This window comes from Ursus arctos, unplaced genomic scaffold (genome assembly GCF_023065955.2).
Source record: "Ursus arctos isolate Adak ecotype North America unplaced genomic scaffold, UrsArc2.0 scaffold_6, whole genome shotgun sequence".
Classification (NCBI taxonomy): Eukaryota; Metazoa; Chordata; class Mammalia; order Carnivora; family Ursidae; genus Ursus; species Ursus arctos.
Window position 1 is genome coordinate 9,065,700 of NW_026623078.1, and position 15,701 is coordinate 9,081,400.

Sequence of the window (15,701 nt, forward strand, 5' to 3'; positions counted from 1 at the left end):
AACTACATTTTACAAATGTAGTTTGCAAAGGAATTCACTACATAGACAGAGGTCTCTTTGGTTGCTTTAAATAAAGCCTGTAGTTCACCAAGCCACAATATAATATAAGATCCATAAAATTGAAGCCCACACAAGTTTCCATGCAAATAGCTGCCATTTTTACCCACTCTCTGGGATTCAGTCTGAGAGTGGTTCTTCCAAGAAGCATGTGCTGGAAGAAAGAGACTGAAGGGAGGATGTCAAAGGCTTGATTCATTCATCTAGTTTTCCATTTATTCACAGGATATTTATTGAATGTTCAGTATATTAAAGGCATTTGTTTTACTCAAATTGTGGGGAAGATCATGTGAATAATATTAAGGACTCAGTTGGTTTGCTTTAGGGCTTGATTTGTGTTCTGTGTTCCATTGTGTTTTGTATTATTGTATTTGTATTTTGTATTATTTTCTTTTTTTTAAAAGATTATTTATTTATTTATTTGACAGAGAGAGAGATAGACAGCCAGCAAGAGAAGGAACACAAGCAGGGGGAGTGGGAGAGGAAGAAGCAGGCTCCCAGAGGAGGAGCCCGATGTGGGACTCAATCCCGGAACGCCGGGATCACGCCCTGAGCCGAAGGCAGACGCCTAACGACTGCGCTCCCCAGGCGTCCCTGTATTTTGTATTATTTTCTGATCCACTAGGAAAGTCATGCTGGAGGAGCAGCAACCCCAGAATTAGTGTCAGGACTAGAGAGAGGAAGAAGGACTGTTTAGCCCACAAGTTAGTGCGAGGGTGTGAAAAGTGAACTGAGGGGGTGTGAGTAAATCTCTACTGTTGAGGTGTGTGTGTGTGTGTGTGTGTGTGTGTGTGTGTGTGTGTTTTAGTATGAGACAAAAAATTAGGTACAATTTTTTTTTGTTGAGTTTTGATCTGGAGCTGAGGGGATGAAGTTCAGGGTCCAAAAAGTGAAAGTGGAAGAGTGAAAGCTAAGAGTGGGGCCATTGTTCTGGAAGGTACAGAGCGCTCTTCAGGGTTGGAGTTCCCACTGTCATGTCTCTGTATCCAGGAAGACTGTTGTCCTGCATTATGAAGTATTAAAGTACAGCCCGGGAGGTCATCTAAGTGCCATTCCAGATTTTTCCTCTTCCGTCAAGTTTCCTTATTCTGGGGGGGGGGGGGGGGGCGGGGGGGCGGGACATGCTAAGGGCCCAAGCAGGGAAATCTTTCGGTGCATGTGGGATGGGATCTGAAGGCAGGTGGACATAAGAGTAGGCATTTCCCCACTGCCTGGGCATGCAGGTGTGACTCCATTGTGTGAAGGGAGTTCTCACTTGGTTCTGAAGTCCCTCCAGGTGGAGGGAAGAAGAGAGGTTTCCCCTGCAATACTGGATGCTGAAAATTGCAGAGACTACCTCCTGCTCCACTTCTAATAAGAATATAGACCCTATGGCACTCGCTTTGTGGGCTTATTCTATTCATTTTTCCTACTTTTCTTTCATTCTACCATTTCTTCTCCACTGTTTATTTTTAAAATATTGTATTAAATAATATTGTAAATAATTTTGTAGCCTTTTGAGAATTGAATAGAATTAATATATATTCAGATTTAGGGTGGCTTTAAACTCCATAAAACCAGGTATACTGGCAAATGACTTTACATTATAATAGAGAAGAGTCAGGTTAGACATTAAGAAGCATTTACCAGCTATCAAGATTGTTAAATAGCTTGCCAAGAAGTGTTATGAAATCTTTTTCTGAATATTTTTTTGGTAGTCCACTCTTTGAAGCAGTTTACTCGGAGTCCTGTTAGTAGAGAGAAGGATATGCTCTATTATTCCTAGATGGAAGAATTAGGAACTGAAATCACTCAGTGTCTTTCTTCTGTGACTGAAAAGGTCAGCAGCTGCCAGCACTCTGAGGTCAAGGAGAGGTCAAGGTCAAAAACAAAAACAAAAACAAAAAACTCTTGCCCAGTACTTGCAGATAAATTATCACAAAGAAGGAAACTCCTCTGCATAACTGACAGCTGCACCTGTAAAAGCAGTAAGGTGCCTATTTAATAAGGTCATTGAAGCCAAGGCCACCCCTCTTCCAGTGACTGCAGTCGCTCTTAGCCGAGTGGCGTGGAATTCACTTTGGATGGGCTGATATGTGCAGGAAACATATATCCATGCAGAACAGGCACCAGACTAGGCCAAGGGAGGCAGCCCAAGTGTCTCAGAGCAACAAGGTGTGTGTTGGGATAAACTGTGCTGTGCTGCAGGAGCCAATTGTCAGCCGAAATCCCCTTGCTGGGAAATGACGGTTTATCCTCAGATGTGTTGTATGCCAGCTGCAGTTCAGCAGGGGCTCTTGCTTATTTTTGTGGCTCAGAAACCAGGCTGATGGAACTATGATCTTCTTGAGAGTTGGCAGCTGTGGGTCACAGGGAGAGAGAACTCTGGAAAGTCTTGCATTAGAAATTGCTTATTTGGTTGGGAAGCAACGCGTATCAATTCCACTCATGACTCATAGGGTAGAACAATTACATGGTCTCATCCATCCAATAGGGTGTCAGAAGTACAGTCCTCCAAAGGGAAAAACGTAACAATATTTAAGGGTAGCACTAATGATTACCGCTTCTGTCTCTGTCTCTCTCTTATTTTCCCTTTTCATTGAATGCAAAACTGGTCAAAATGGCTGGGGACCTGTTAGCATGAGTGTGAACATTACAAAATATGTTCTCGTCACTGACCTCCAGAAGGATAGTAAGTATACGCTGTTAATGAAGAGTGCCGAGAGCTTCTAGATCATTTACTGGAGGGTCAAGATAGGACTCATATTTGTAAAAAGGTTAAGATTGTTGTTCCTCTACATTTCTTTAAAGATCAGTGAAAAAGTCTTAAAGTTTTTTTGGCTCTCACTGATTTAATAAAATGACTTGATTCCTTTCTTAGTGCTAAGCTAGACGACATGCCAAGAAGTGGTAATTAACTGAACCATGAGATACAAAGGGAAAGAATAGACGTCTGTTTTAATCAGGTGTTACGCAAATCTAAACTGTGTGATGTCCACCAGGCAGGCATGATGTATCTTGTTGAGTTTGGTATAAGGAACATGTTGTAGGCTAACTGGAGAATGTTGTAGGGTCCATATTCTGAAAAACTACATGTATTTTAAAGATTCAAATCTTCGGCTGTGTGTGTAGCAGCAGTATTGTTAAGCTCGGAGTGGAAAATAAACCCTAATCACATTAAATATGAGTTATTAAGGTCTAAATATATTGCCATGTGTTTATTTGGTATTTTATTTTTATTTTTTTTTTAAAGATTTTATTTATTTATTTGACAGAGAGAGAGACAGCCAGCGAGAGAGGGAACGCAAGCAGGGGGAGTGGGAGAGGAAGAAGCAGGCTCATAGCGGAGGAGCCTGATGCGGGGCTCGATCCCATAACGCCAGGATCACGCCCTGAGCCGAAGGCAGACGCTTAACCGCTGTGCCACCCAGGCGCCCCTTATTTGGTATTTTAAATCAGTGTGTGCATGTCTGGCTGTCTGTCTGTGCATGTGTGTGTGTGCATTCTGTGTGTTATTCTCTACAATGTTCCATTTTCACTGAGAGGGACTATCTTTCCTTGGAAATGGTCTAAGAAGATGAGACTCATGTTACCCTCATTCTGAAAAGGAGGTGATCAGTTTCCCCCTAGATTCTTCACTTGTGAATATGAGTGGTTTCATTTTGTTAACCCTCCTCAGAGAACTGCTGCCACAAAGACTAGAACTGGCACGTCCAAGTATCAGTATATTTTTCCCTCACTAGTTCAGATTCATGGAGGGATTATGATCTTTGTTGAATTCAGTGAAATAAATGTTTTTGAGACAGCAGCTACAGGCTCTGTATTCAATGTTAAGGACAGTAAAAATTACAGTTCTTGTCCATTAAGAGCGTAGCATCTCGAGACAGAAATGAAATTTATGTCACTATTTGAGAAAGCTTAGAGCGTATTTAACTTAATATTAAAATAGTTAGGCATTCTGACTCTTCACAAATAAAGGGTAAGATCTGGAAGAAACTGGATTGATCATAATAATACCACAGCAGGACAAATATGTGTAGGAGAGTCTTTGAGCATTCTAACTCACTTCCAGTCTATGTGCTGGACAATTGAGTTGCAGAGCACAATTGTAAAACTAGCCTTGAAATGTATTGCTTTACCTACCTTGGTCTCAGGATTCACACTTGCATGACAGCTTGAGGCTATTTAGATAATTTATATTTTTTTCAGTTTTCATTTTCAGCATATTCCATGGACTGCTTGTTCTATGCTATTATGTATTTTCTCAAAGTAATGACTTTATGTCAATGGCATTAATCCAAATTTAGCCCTAACTAAGCCAAGTTTTTGCAAACTTATAGGTAGGTCCTAAAGTAGTGTCAGTAAACAAATTTGTTTGGCTAAGTCTAGATTTCCTTTTCAGGAATTTTTTCAAATGCGCAGACTTGGTATTCAAGTGTTTCACAGGATTAACGTTCCTGAAGGCATTTGGAAGGAGGGCAGTCATTAGGAAGTGGCCATCTTGATTTTGGCTCTGTAGCCTGCACTTGGCTCTGGATGAGTCAATGTTATCTTGACAGAATGTCTTAAGCAGATCCCCACATTTTTTGCCATTGCCGATTGTAAAGTATTTGTTTCAGGAAATAGTGCCTTGCTACCAACAATCCCTTTCCAAAATATCTTTTAGTGCTTGGCATGCAGTTAGTAATGACTCAGGGACCTAATAAGAAAGTTGTAACTGACCCGGGTTGAGCCCAATTTGAACTGGTGCACATTTCAGCACCGCCCTCCGCCCTCGCATAAAAAGCCGGTAGACCAAGCACCATGCCTGAAGCTCCAAACTTAAAAGCCGAGGCCTGGTGGCCCCCTTCCAAAAGTCTCTTAGCAAGTCAGGAGAACAGCTGGAATCACAAACCTGGAGTAAGAACAACTCCTGGTCTCAACCTGTGCCTAGACGATTAACGTAGCTTTTCTCTGGGTTGATTACATTTCAAGTCCCTCTTGCAATATTTAGCATTTCAGTTGCAAAATGTAACAAGCAGATTTCCCCTTTTATTCACTTTGGAAATTTAGACAAATTCTTAGCCCCATCCAGGCCTCTGTGTCCTTATGTGCAAAATGAGTAAGATAAGATCTCTACCTAATAGGATGCAAAGTACAGTACAATCCTCAATATGGGATAGTTATTAATATCACTTATATTATGATTCTAGCAAGAAATGTTGTTATGTGGTAACCGATACTGGATTACAAGTACATTCAGTGTAGTCATGGTAATACAATTAACTATAGTCTCTTCCAAAAGCCCACTCTGCACTCTCAATCTTTAGATCCTGTAATAGACAATATTGAAGTTCAAACTTGCATTTATATTTTTATAACTTTCATATTATTAGATTATTTTGCGTAATCTAATAATCAGATTTCCAAACTATACATACATAACATTTATATTAATATATAAAATAGAGTGTTCTACCACTCTGAAATATTAATGCCTCATCAGAGGGAATTCAGAGATGTTTGCACACAAAATAATCTCAGATTTAATTAATGAAAAGATAAGATACACTAGTTGGAATTAATATTAACTGCATGTGTGGTTAGTACTCTACTGATGTTAACTGTGCTCATATGAAATTTAATTGGAGAGCTAAAAGATAAGGTAAAAGCTAACACGAATAGTTTGACAATGGAAATTTTTTTTCCTTTCTCCTCTGGAATTATGAGAGAACTAGATCTAGATTGATTTCTTTATATATAAACAAACTTAACTGCTTGAGGTAATGGAAATTATAAAAACAAAGTTAGAATCTAAAGGCAAGGGAATATTTTTTTAAAATGGCAGACTAGGCACATGTTTTTACTTGTAATTCCTCCTGAGACCCCCACCCATACTGGCCGCAGAGGAGGGAAAAAGAATGAAGTAGTAATAGATAAGGTCCTGGTGAAGGGCAAGGCCAGAGCTTGGGGCAGAGAAGCTCACCTGCAAACAAGAGGTCTCAATAATCTTCCCAGGATGAGAATGGGTGGGTTTGGAGAAGGAGAACAGCCTCACAGTATCCTCTAAGGGAGCCACAGAGACCTGAAGCCTCAAGTCAGCAGGGACATGAAGAATGAAGACCCAGGTGGTCAGAAAGTAAACCAAGAGTCTACATATAAGATTCCTGCACTGACTGATGTTGCATGGCTTTTGTCATAGAAAACATTGCTCTCAAGAGTATTGCCATTGCCATGGACAATGGCAAGTGTTTTCTGTTGATCAATAGATCTTAACTCTCACGTACACATCCTGTAGGGTTTTTTGGATGGTCATTATGAAGTGACACAATAGTATGCATATAAAGATACAAATTAAAAGAAATTAAGAGTTATAGGCTTATTTCTAGTGTGAGCAAGGCTGGGGGACAAGAATGAATGTAAATGGGAAATAACATAAGCAAATGTAATCACTCTTTGCCTGAAATATAACAAAAAGGCAATGTGGAGGCCTCTCAAAACAGTCCTCTGAGGGGAACAACTAAGGACACTCACACATTGGCAACAGAACATGTATCTGCTGATGGGGCCAGAGGGTAAGATATTGCTGTCCCCCTGCCCAGACTCTGGGGTGATCCAGAGCCTAAAGGCACTCTGTGTGGCACAGAACTGTCCACACACGCGGTCTGTACAGAACTCTGTCCTCCATCACCTACATCCCAACTCTCTATTCTGTCACCCTCTCCACTTTTTGCTTGGAAAACTTGAATTATGGAACAATTTTCTTTTCATGAAATTTCCCTCAAGCCCTTTTCCTCTTTCAGTCCCTGAATAGCTGTCTGATACAAAGATAATCACTCCAGAGCCACACATGCTCTAGGCTTTTCCCTGGGCTTTTCCAGCTTGGCATCTTTTCATGGCTCACCCCCAGGGCCAGGATTCTTTTTTCATGGTTTGGTGTGATATAAATATTGATTAATATTTTGATAGCTGCTCCAAAAGAAGGAGGTTGGTGTCACCAGCGAAGGATATCCATATATGGCAAAGCCACTGAAAGGAAAACATAATTAAAGAAGAATTATTGTAATTCCTTATGATGTAGCAATATAAGGTATTTGGAAAAAATATCATAAATTTTTTTTTAGATTTTATTTATTTATTTGAGAGAGAGAGAATGAGAGAGAGCACTAGAGTGGGGTGAGGAGAAGAGGGAGAAGCAGACTCCCTGCTGAGCAGGGAGCCCAATCTGGGGTTCAATCCCAGGACCCTGAGATCATGACCTGAGCCAAAGGCAGACACTCAACCGACTGAGCCACCCAGGCACCCAAGAATTTTCTTTCTTTGTAAAAATCATTTCGATAGTTTACAAGAAAACATATCACTATCTTAAGAGAACTCATTGTGTTTTTTATATCATGGATTCATTTTGATAAGATACAATGTGTGTTTGGATTTTTGAATAGCTCAGGAAGTGGGAAGTACAACACAGTTGTAAAAACCACTGGCCACAGAACCAGAACAGGTCTGAGTTGGGTTCCTGGATCAGCTGCTGACATTTTGTGTGAACATGGGCAAGTTCCTTAACCTTCTTATGCCTCAATTTCTTCATTCCAAAATAGGATGATAATAGATTCTATCTTGCTGGGTTTTAGGAAATTAAATGTGATAATACCTATAAATTGTTAAGCAAAGATACTGAAGCATCATAAGCCTCAGCAAATGTGAGGTAATGCTAATAAGACATTTTATTTTCCTACCACATCAATAATAACTATAATCAATAATCCATGGCAATGTTTAATAACGAGTCTTCCATTTCTTTGTCTCTAGAGCAAGTTGACATCACACTACTCATCTTTCCCTTTAATATTTTTCCATGCCAAACTCCAGCACAGAAAACCTGGGGTGTTTTCCATTGATTTCTGATAGTCTAGGGTAAAAAAGAAAAAAGTGAATTGTGCAGTTATGAAGAGGGCAGGCCCATCTGGGTTCAGGGTCAGGCACACAAATGACCCACCCCTATCAGAAGTAAGCTGTATGACCCATCAACTTAAAACTCTGAACTTTTAATGTCCTCATTTTCTAAAACAGAGGATAAGACCTATCTTTACAAATAAATGAAATAATGTACATGAGAGCCGTCAAAATTATAGTTAAAGGATAGTGAGTTTTTACTAAAAATTGCTTCCATCCGTCTATCCTTCCATGCATCTTCCATGAATTTATCTGTGTAGCCATTAATCGACTTCTACAGTCTTTAAGAAACATCAGGGAATGGAGAGGAGGACTGTATCCTATCATTAGCACCTTGAAGCCTTTGTACTATCCTTGCCACAAATCAGAAACTGAAGCAACCTGGAAAGACCTGTCACAGAACAAGCAAATAAAAGAGAGAGGTATTAGTCATCCTGGTGGGCAAAATAATGGCCACCATAGACATTCACAGCCTTCTCCTCAAAACCTGTGACTATGTTGTCTTAAAGGGCAATGGGGACTTTTAAGATGTGGTTAAGACTCAGTGTCTTGAGAAAGAGAGATTTTTCTGGATTATCCTGATGAGTCCAATCTAATCACATCCTTAAAAGCACAGCGCCTTTCCCAGTGAAAGAGAATGATGAGAAAACAGAAAAGGATGGTAGGAGGAATTTGAAGCATTAAGGGACTCAACTCACCACTGCTGACTTTGAAGTTGGGGAAAGGGGCCAGGAGCCAAGGAATGAATGCTGTGCTCTCTAGAAACCAGGACCTACAGGAGATGGATTCTCCTCCCAAGTCTCCAGAAACAGCAGCCCTGCTAACACCTGGATTTTAGCGCACAGCTTTCTCCAGAACTGTGAGATTAAAAGTGTGTATTGTTTCAATCCCTAGTTTGTGGTACTTTGTTCTGGCAGCAATAGAACATGAATACAGTAATTGAAAGGGTGTAGTTCAGATACAGATCAGAGACTCACAGTTTGGAGTGCAGGGTGGGTGTTGGGACCAGATGGAGCTCATGGGTATGCCAGGAAAATTCAGGCTGAATGCACCATGCTCGACTAACCGCTCTGGCTCTTTTCAGAATTAGAGGTGCACTTGCAAATGGGCACAGCCAAGGTGTGTACGGAATAAAAGGTTGTGAGATTTGGTCAGCACATGAGTGTGTGATGACAGGCTGAGAGGAGCTGCCGTGAAGAAGTGGGGAAGGAGAGTGGGAGCAAATGGAATTGGCAGAACACATGTGTGTAACCAGAAGGGGGAGTGAACCACGAGAGACTGTGGACTCTGGGAAACAACCTGCGGGCTTCAGAGGGGAGGGGGGTGGGGGATTGAGATAGGCTGGTCATGGGTAGTAAGGAGGGCACGTATTGCATGGTGCACTGCGTGTTATAGGCAAGTAAAGAATCATGGAACTTTACATCAAAAACTAGGGATGTACTGTATGGTGACTAACATAATATAATAAAAAATTATTTAAAAAAAAAAGAACACAACATGTGTGATAGCTGGAGGGGACCGTGGTATCACTGTGCTGCAATCAAAGTGAACACCTGAACATTTGGATTGACCGGACATACAGGGTGGGTATTACCATGTACTGTGTGGAAGAGGCCTTTAATCACATGTAACCGTTGTATAATTACATTTTTAAAAGTCCTATTGATAGTAACAACCTTTAATTCATGCCAGAGCCAGAATGTGATGTGGCCTAAGGCAGAAAATAATTTGGTAACCTTTGAAATTGATGTGCTTTGTTTAAATCTGAGATCTATCTATCTATCTACCTATCTATATGTGTGTATATATATATATATATTTCCAGTGGGATAGGAAGAAATGATAAATGAATTTTTTTTTACTAACAAATAAAAAGTGTATTAACTAGAATTATTTATTGAGCATCTAGTTATGGTAAATACTATATGCTGTGAACTAGAGACAGTAGGGGATCAAACAGTCTGTAGAAACAGATCTACAGGCCAATGCAGTCGTTATTATAAAGACACAATATATCTGTTACACCTGTATCTACATGTCCGGCAAGGTCACAGGGTCCCTACCTTAATGCCCTTACTAGCTTTCCAATCTGCTATTTCCCCCAATTCATCATAGGGCCATCTGGGAATTTCTGGATCTTATCTCTGCCATGTGGTAACTTAAAAGGGGAAAACTAACCACTCATAGCCATTCTTCCTTTTACCTCATTGTGCCTTACTGCATTTTGAATGTGATTTTGTTTTTTTTTGTGGATGGGGTGGCAGGTGGCCTGATAGGCAGCCTCTTTCTGGAGCCCTGAACATCAGACAGAAAAGCATCCTTGCCCTCTGAATTCCCCTTGGTTATCTGAAATTTGTTCCAGGCTGACCTTTCTGTCAGGGCAAAGCGTAGATAAGGGACATGGAAACCCCCAGCCTCCATGAAGGACCCAACTTCTTCCTCCTACTTTGGCCTGATGGCTGAGAATCATAACTGGGATGCTTATCACCTTTACTCAATGAAATGAACGCTATGATTTGAGTCTCCCTGACTTTGTTCTCATTTTCTTTTTTCTTTTCTTTATTTTTCTTTTTTCTTTTCTTTTTTATGTAATGCAGGACTTGAACTCATGATCCTAAGATCAAGACCTGAGTTGAAATCAAGAGGAGGATGCTCAACTTACTGAGCCACTCAGGTGCCCCTGTTCTCATCTTCTTTTTAAACCAATGTGTGGATTATTAGCTCTTTCACTGGAAGCTTCAGGCCTGGTGAGTTCCCTGATCTGTGATGTCAGTGGGGCCCTAAGGTGGAGTTCTTGAGATGCTCTAGGAGTGTGGGACACGATCACTGGCTTTCAAGTCCATTGTCCTACTGCAAAGTGCTGTTGTACTTGCCAGAAGTTGACTATGAGCTACCTTCAATTTTCTTTCTCTGCATTACTGATGAACCATCTTAAGCCTCTTTCCCTTGCCCACTGGAACCCTGCCCTCTTGAGAGATGGGTGACTTGAACAAGCTGGCCAAAAAAAAAAAAAAAAAAAAGAGAAACCAAAATGCAAAAGAGAAAAGCATGATAATTCTGTGTCCTGTTTCATGTTCTGTAAAATGCAGGGCCGTTGTGGGGAGGAGACAAGGGTGATGACCTAGCCAGCTCGGTGTGGTGCATAGGGCTCTGTAACAGACTGCTGACGGGTAATGCGTGTGCGTGCACCTACGTAGGTGAAAGTTGTTGGGGGAGAAACTTCCACCAAAGGGGGGCAAGGTTTCATTACCAAGTGGTACTGACAATGTATATTCAGACCCCACGCGCAAAGTCCCTGGATTAATTTTAGTCTAATTGGACAATCTGATCTATCAGAAAATAGAGGATAGAATATCTATTTGATGAGACTTTGCTGTTTTTAAAAATCCCACCCTGATAGGCTGTGAGTAACAATCGGCTGAAGGGTAGACTCTCTTTACAGTTTGATAACATTTCTTATGGAAAATCCCATGTAATATGCTCTCAGGAGTTTAAACAATCTAAGAACTTGAAAGAGGAGTGGGCCTCTGCTTTAGGAGGTGACCTGGGTTTTGGTAAAATGGAGATAGAATCCACGAGCTCTCAGCAGGGCCTGACATTCATCCCAATGAGACGCTGCTGGGTGATGGCAGTGCTGCTGGCCCATGGGCCCCGTCTGAGTAAGGGGGAAAATGCTGGTGAAGTGTTGAAATGTGGGATATAACAGCAATGCCTAGTTGCAGGTCCACAGGCCCAGCACCCTGTGATAGGGCTGGAAGATTGTACACTGGTGGGCATTCCAGGTGATTCCTGGCTGCTGTTCCTGACACCCTTTTGATAGGTGGGGTGCTGAGCACATTGTTTGGGGACACATGTGATGTTTCTGATAGTTGGGCTTACAGAGAGCAGAGTGGGGTGTCCCAGCAGATGCCAGAATGCTGGTCCTCAAGCCCGCAGTGAGCAGGGAGGGTGGGAGCACAACATTGGGTCCCCAGTGGTGAGAGTGCTGCTGTGCCGTGGAGCAAATGGCCAGTGTGTATGTAACACAGGGTTTCCACTTGGAAGTCCGTTCTGTTGCCCACCAACCATACTGAGCTTCGGGAGAGCAGAGCCCACCTCTATCCTGCGGATCTGTGTTGCATATGTGGCATCTCTGTGGCCATGCTGGGGTTTTATAGCATAAGGCTTGGTATCCTCAGTGTTGCCTGTGTCCTTGCAAAGTGACTATGCTGAGAGCTGGAGGAGGGGCAAAGTGCTGGGTGTCCCAAGTGAGACTCATACCACCTGACCTGCTGTGGGTACGGGTAGAGAGCACAGTGCTGGCAGCCTTTCAGAGGACGTGGCTATTCCACAGAACCTGTAGTGGGGACTGGGTCTTAGAACACTGTAATGGTCAATTTTATATATCTACTTGGCAAGTTCATGGTATGCAGATATTTGTCAAATACCAGTCTAGATGTTGCCGTGAAGGTATTTGAAAAATGTGATTAGCATTTAACATCAGTAGACAGATTACCTTCCATAATGTGGTTGGGCTTCATCGAATCAGTTGAAGGTCCTTAGAGAAAAAAGATTGTGGTTCCCCAAGCAAAACGGAATTCTGTTCCAGACAGCCTTCGGACTTGTGCTGCAACATCATCTCTTCCCTGGGTTTCTGGACTGCTGACCTGCTCTGCAGAATTGGTATTGGCTAGCTCTGACAATAATGTGAACCAATCCCTTGAAATAAATATGTCCCTCTCTACATACAAATATCTGTTGGTTCTGTTTCCCTGGAGAACCCTGAAAGGGAAGCATGGTGTTGGGTATGTCTGGAGAGTCCCGTGCAGCTCTCTCACAGACACCTTGCGAGGGATGGGCTAAGAAGCACAGAGATGTGTGTCTCAGGTGAATATCCTCCCTCTCCCTGGATCGCAGAGTGTCAGTGGAACCCAGGGCTGGATGTCATGTTGCTCCCCAGACCCCACTGTCAGTGGTGGGTGTGGAGGGCATAGAGGGTGGGACACAGAGCATGCCCTTGCTGGTCTGTCATGGAGCCATGTGACTCAAGTGAGCTGGGTGCAGGGTGGGGCTCCCTAGGATGGGGGCAGATGGGCATAACGGGGATCATCTACAAACTGCCCTGTGAGGAACTGGGGTAGAGGTCACAGGTTCAGGAACTCCAACGATGCATGTGGTACTGGCCCATGGGTCATACTGCGAGCCCTGGCTGCAGTACAATGTTGTGTTGGCATGAGATACTGTTACTCTCTTCTATGGACCACCCTGTGTTGTTGGGGGTCAGAACACGGTGTTTGGCATCCAGATGGTGCTGATGCTGCTTATTCATGAAGTACACTGTAAGTTTGGGGGTACAGAGGACAATGGGAGGGGATGTCCCATGTGAGACTGTCCTTAACTCAGGGACCATACGGTAAGGATGTGTGGAGTCTGTGGCCGGTGTCCCAGGTGACATCAGTGCTGCTTTCCAAGGTCCTCACTGTGCTTGGTGGCTGTGCAGATGTTGTGCATCTTGGGTGGCACCCACAGATCATTGTGGGAGTATTAGGTTTTCAGCAGGGTGTTGCATATCCCAGGTGACACCTCCTTGCTCTTCCAGGAACCATCTCCTGTGATTAGTAGGGTATAGAGTACAGGATTGGGTGTCCCAGCTGGTGCCTGAGCTCCCCTGTTCCAGGAACCACATCGGGAATGATAGCGGGCCACATCTCAGCGTTGAGTATCCAGGTGTTGCTTGCACTGCTTCTCTGTGCACCACACTGTGGTTCACACCGTGTGTTGTGTGCCCTGGAAGGCATTTATGCATTGCTGCTCTCACAGTCCTGTATGAAATGGTTTGCCTTACCCTTGCTGTGATTGTGTCAGTAAAACCAAGCCTAAGTAGCTGCCATCCCTTCCTTATGTGAGATGAACATGTGGCCGAGAAAAATGTTCATGATTTTTGATCACTGCAATTTACCCTTTTGGAAGAACATAAAATGTTTGAACTGCTTTGGAATTCCCACCCTGCTACACCAGTGTCTTGGCTGGAGAAACAGCAAAAGGGGAGGAGAGGGGGAGGGAAACTCTGAAGTCCTGAAGAATAAGATGTTTGTAATCTTGCTTTGTGTGCTCTGAAGAGCCGCAGGGATTGGCTTGTAGCACGTTATACATGTTCTTGGTGAACTAACAAAGCCCTGTTCTGAGAGGAAGGGTCCCACAAGCCTATTCCCCTTCCAACTGAGCGTTTGCAATTCCATGCAAGAGACCAAGAAAAGGAGTCTTGCTGCAGAGCAGATGCCAAGAAAGATAAACCTGTTTCCAGCAAAATGTTACCTTCATGAGCACACATCTCACGGCATTTTCTTGTCAGCCTCACACTTGTGTTTCAATCTTTGAGAAGGGTATTGCAGCACTTTGTAGGAATTAATGGGCCCCTGTGAAGTCTGTGTCTTCATGTGATCGTTCTTCGCTGTGCCTCCCACGCCAGTGACCACCGTTAGGTCAGGTCTAATGACCTGCCTCTCATTAACATCTCATAAAACGGGTGTAAGTCCTTGCCATCGGCGTAATCTGCTGTGAGTCGGTGATGGAGAGGTGGGACTGGGAGGGCCCCTGGGAGGGTCCTCTGGGCTTCCAGAGCTGAAGGGGGTGAAGTGTCCACCTCAATGAGGCAAACTCATCCCCAGGCTGCTGTGACCTTACCCTCAAGGAACACATCCAGAAGAATGGCAAGACGGTCCTTCTCTTTATAGGGCAGAGGGTGTGTATTGCCAATAGTGAAACAGCTATTCAGAAAAGGTTTTAACAGTATTGCCAAGACTGACTTTGTACTTGATCTTATTACAGGGGATATGAGAGGTTTTCCCTGAGACTTCTGAGGGGTGCACAGGAGATGCAAATTCCCTTGAGAAGCACTCGTGCAGAAGGACAGAAGGCCAAGGAGTTTTACAATGCCTTGTGGCAGGTGGAACAAAACATGTGGTGAGCAAGGCGTGTGGGGCTACATGAGCCTGGACAAGGCCCTCATTCCTTCCACAAACACCCAACCCCTCAGGAATATCCCACACTGCCCTGGGCACCAAATCAATGCCAGAGGTTTGTAGGGCCACTCGGAACAGGGCTGGGGTTCACCACCATTCAAGCACTTTGAAACCTGCTTTCAGTTTGGGCTCCTAGAGATATAAGGGTTTTTAAAGTTCAAAGGGTGTGGCAAAAGCCTTATGGTGCCTGAAGGGCTAGTACTTCCTTGGGGAGTCGTGATGCAATGAGGGAAGGAAGCAGATACTGTACACTGCTGTCCCGAGTGACAGAAATGTCCCTGTGTGGCTCTGCACTTAGAATCCCTGCCTGTGACGTCTGGGTTAACGTCCCAATTATCCCCTGCAGAGTTTAAAAAGAGTGGTCGGAATGCGCTTTCTTTTCCCTCAGGCTCTGTATCTGCCAAAGAAAACAGCATTTGACATTTTACCAGCATAATGATTTGCTCAAGAAATAGCTGAGAAAAAAAATGACAAGTGAGGGCAACACCAAAGTTCACGCAAAGGTGACATTGATAGCAGGGGTGGGGGGACCCAGGGTCTGCATGTAGCCTGGGGGCAGTATGTTCTAGGGGGCTCTACTTGCCAGAGGGTATGAACGACAGGGGCAATGCCAAGTCCCCAACACCACCCAGCACCGCCCATCTCCGAGCAGCCTCCATTCCACATGTCCCGATCCTGCAACGTGGGGCAGGTAGGAGTGCCCTCCTTCTCTCTCCTGTTCCACCTGCTTTT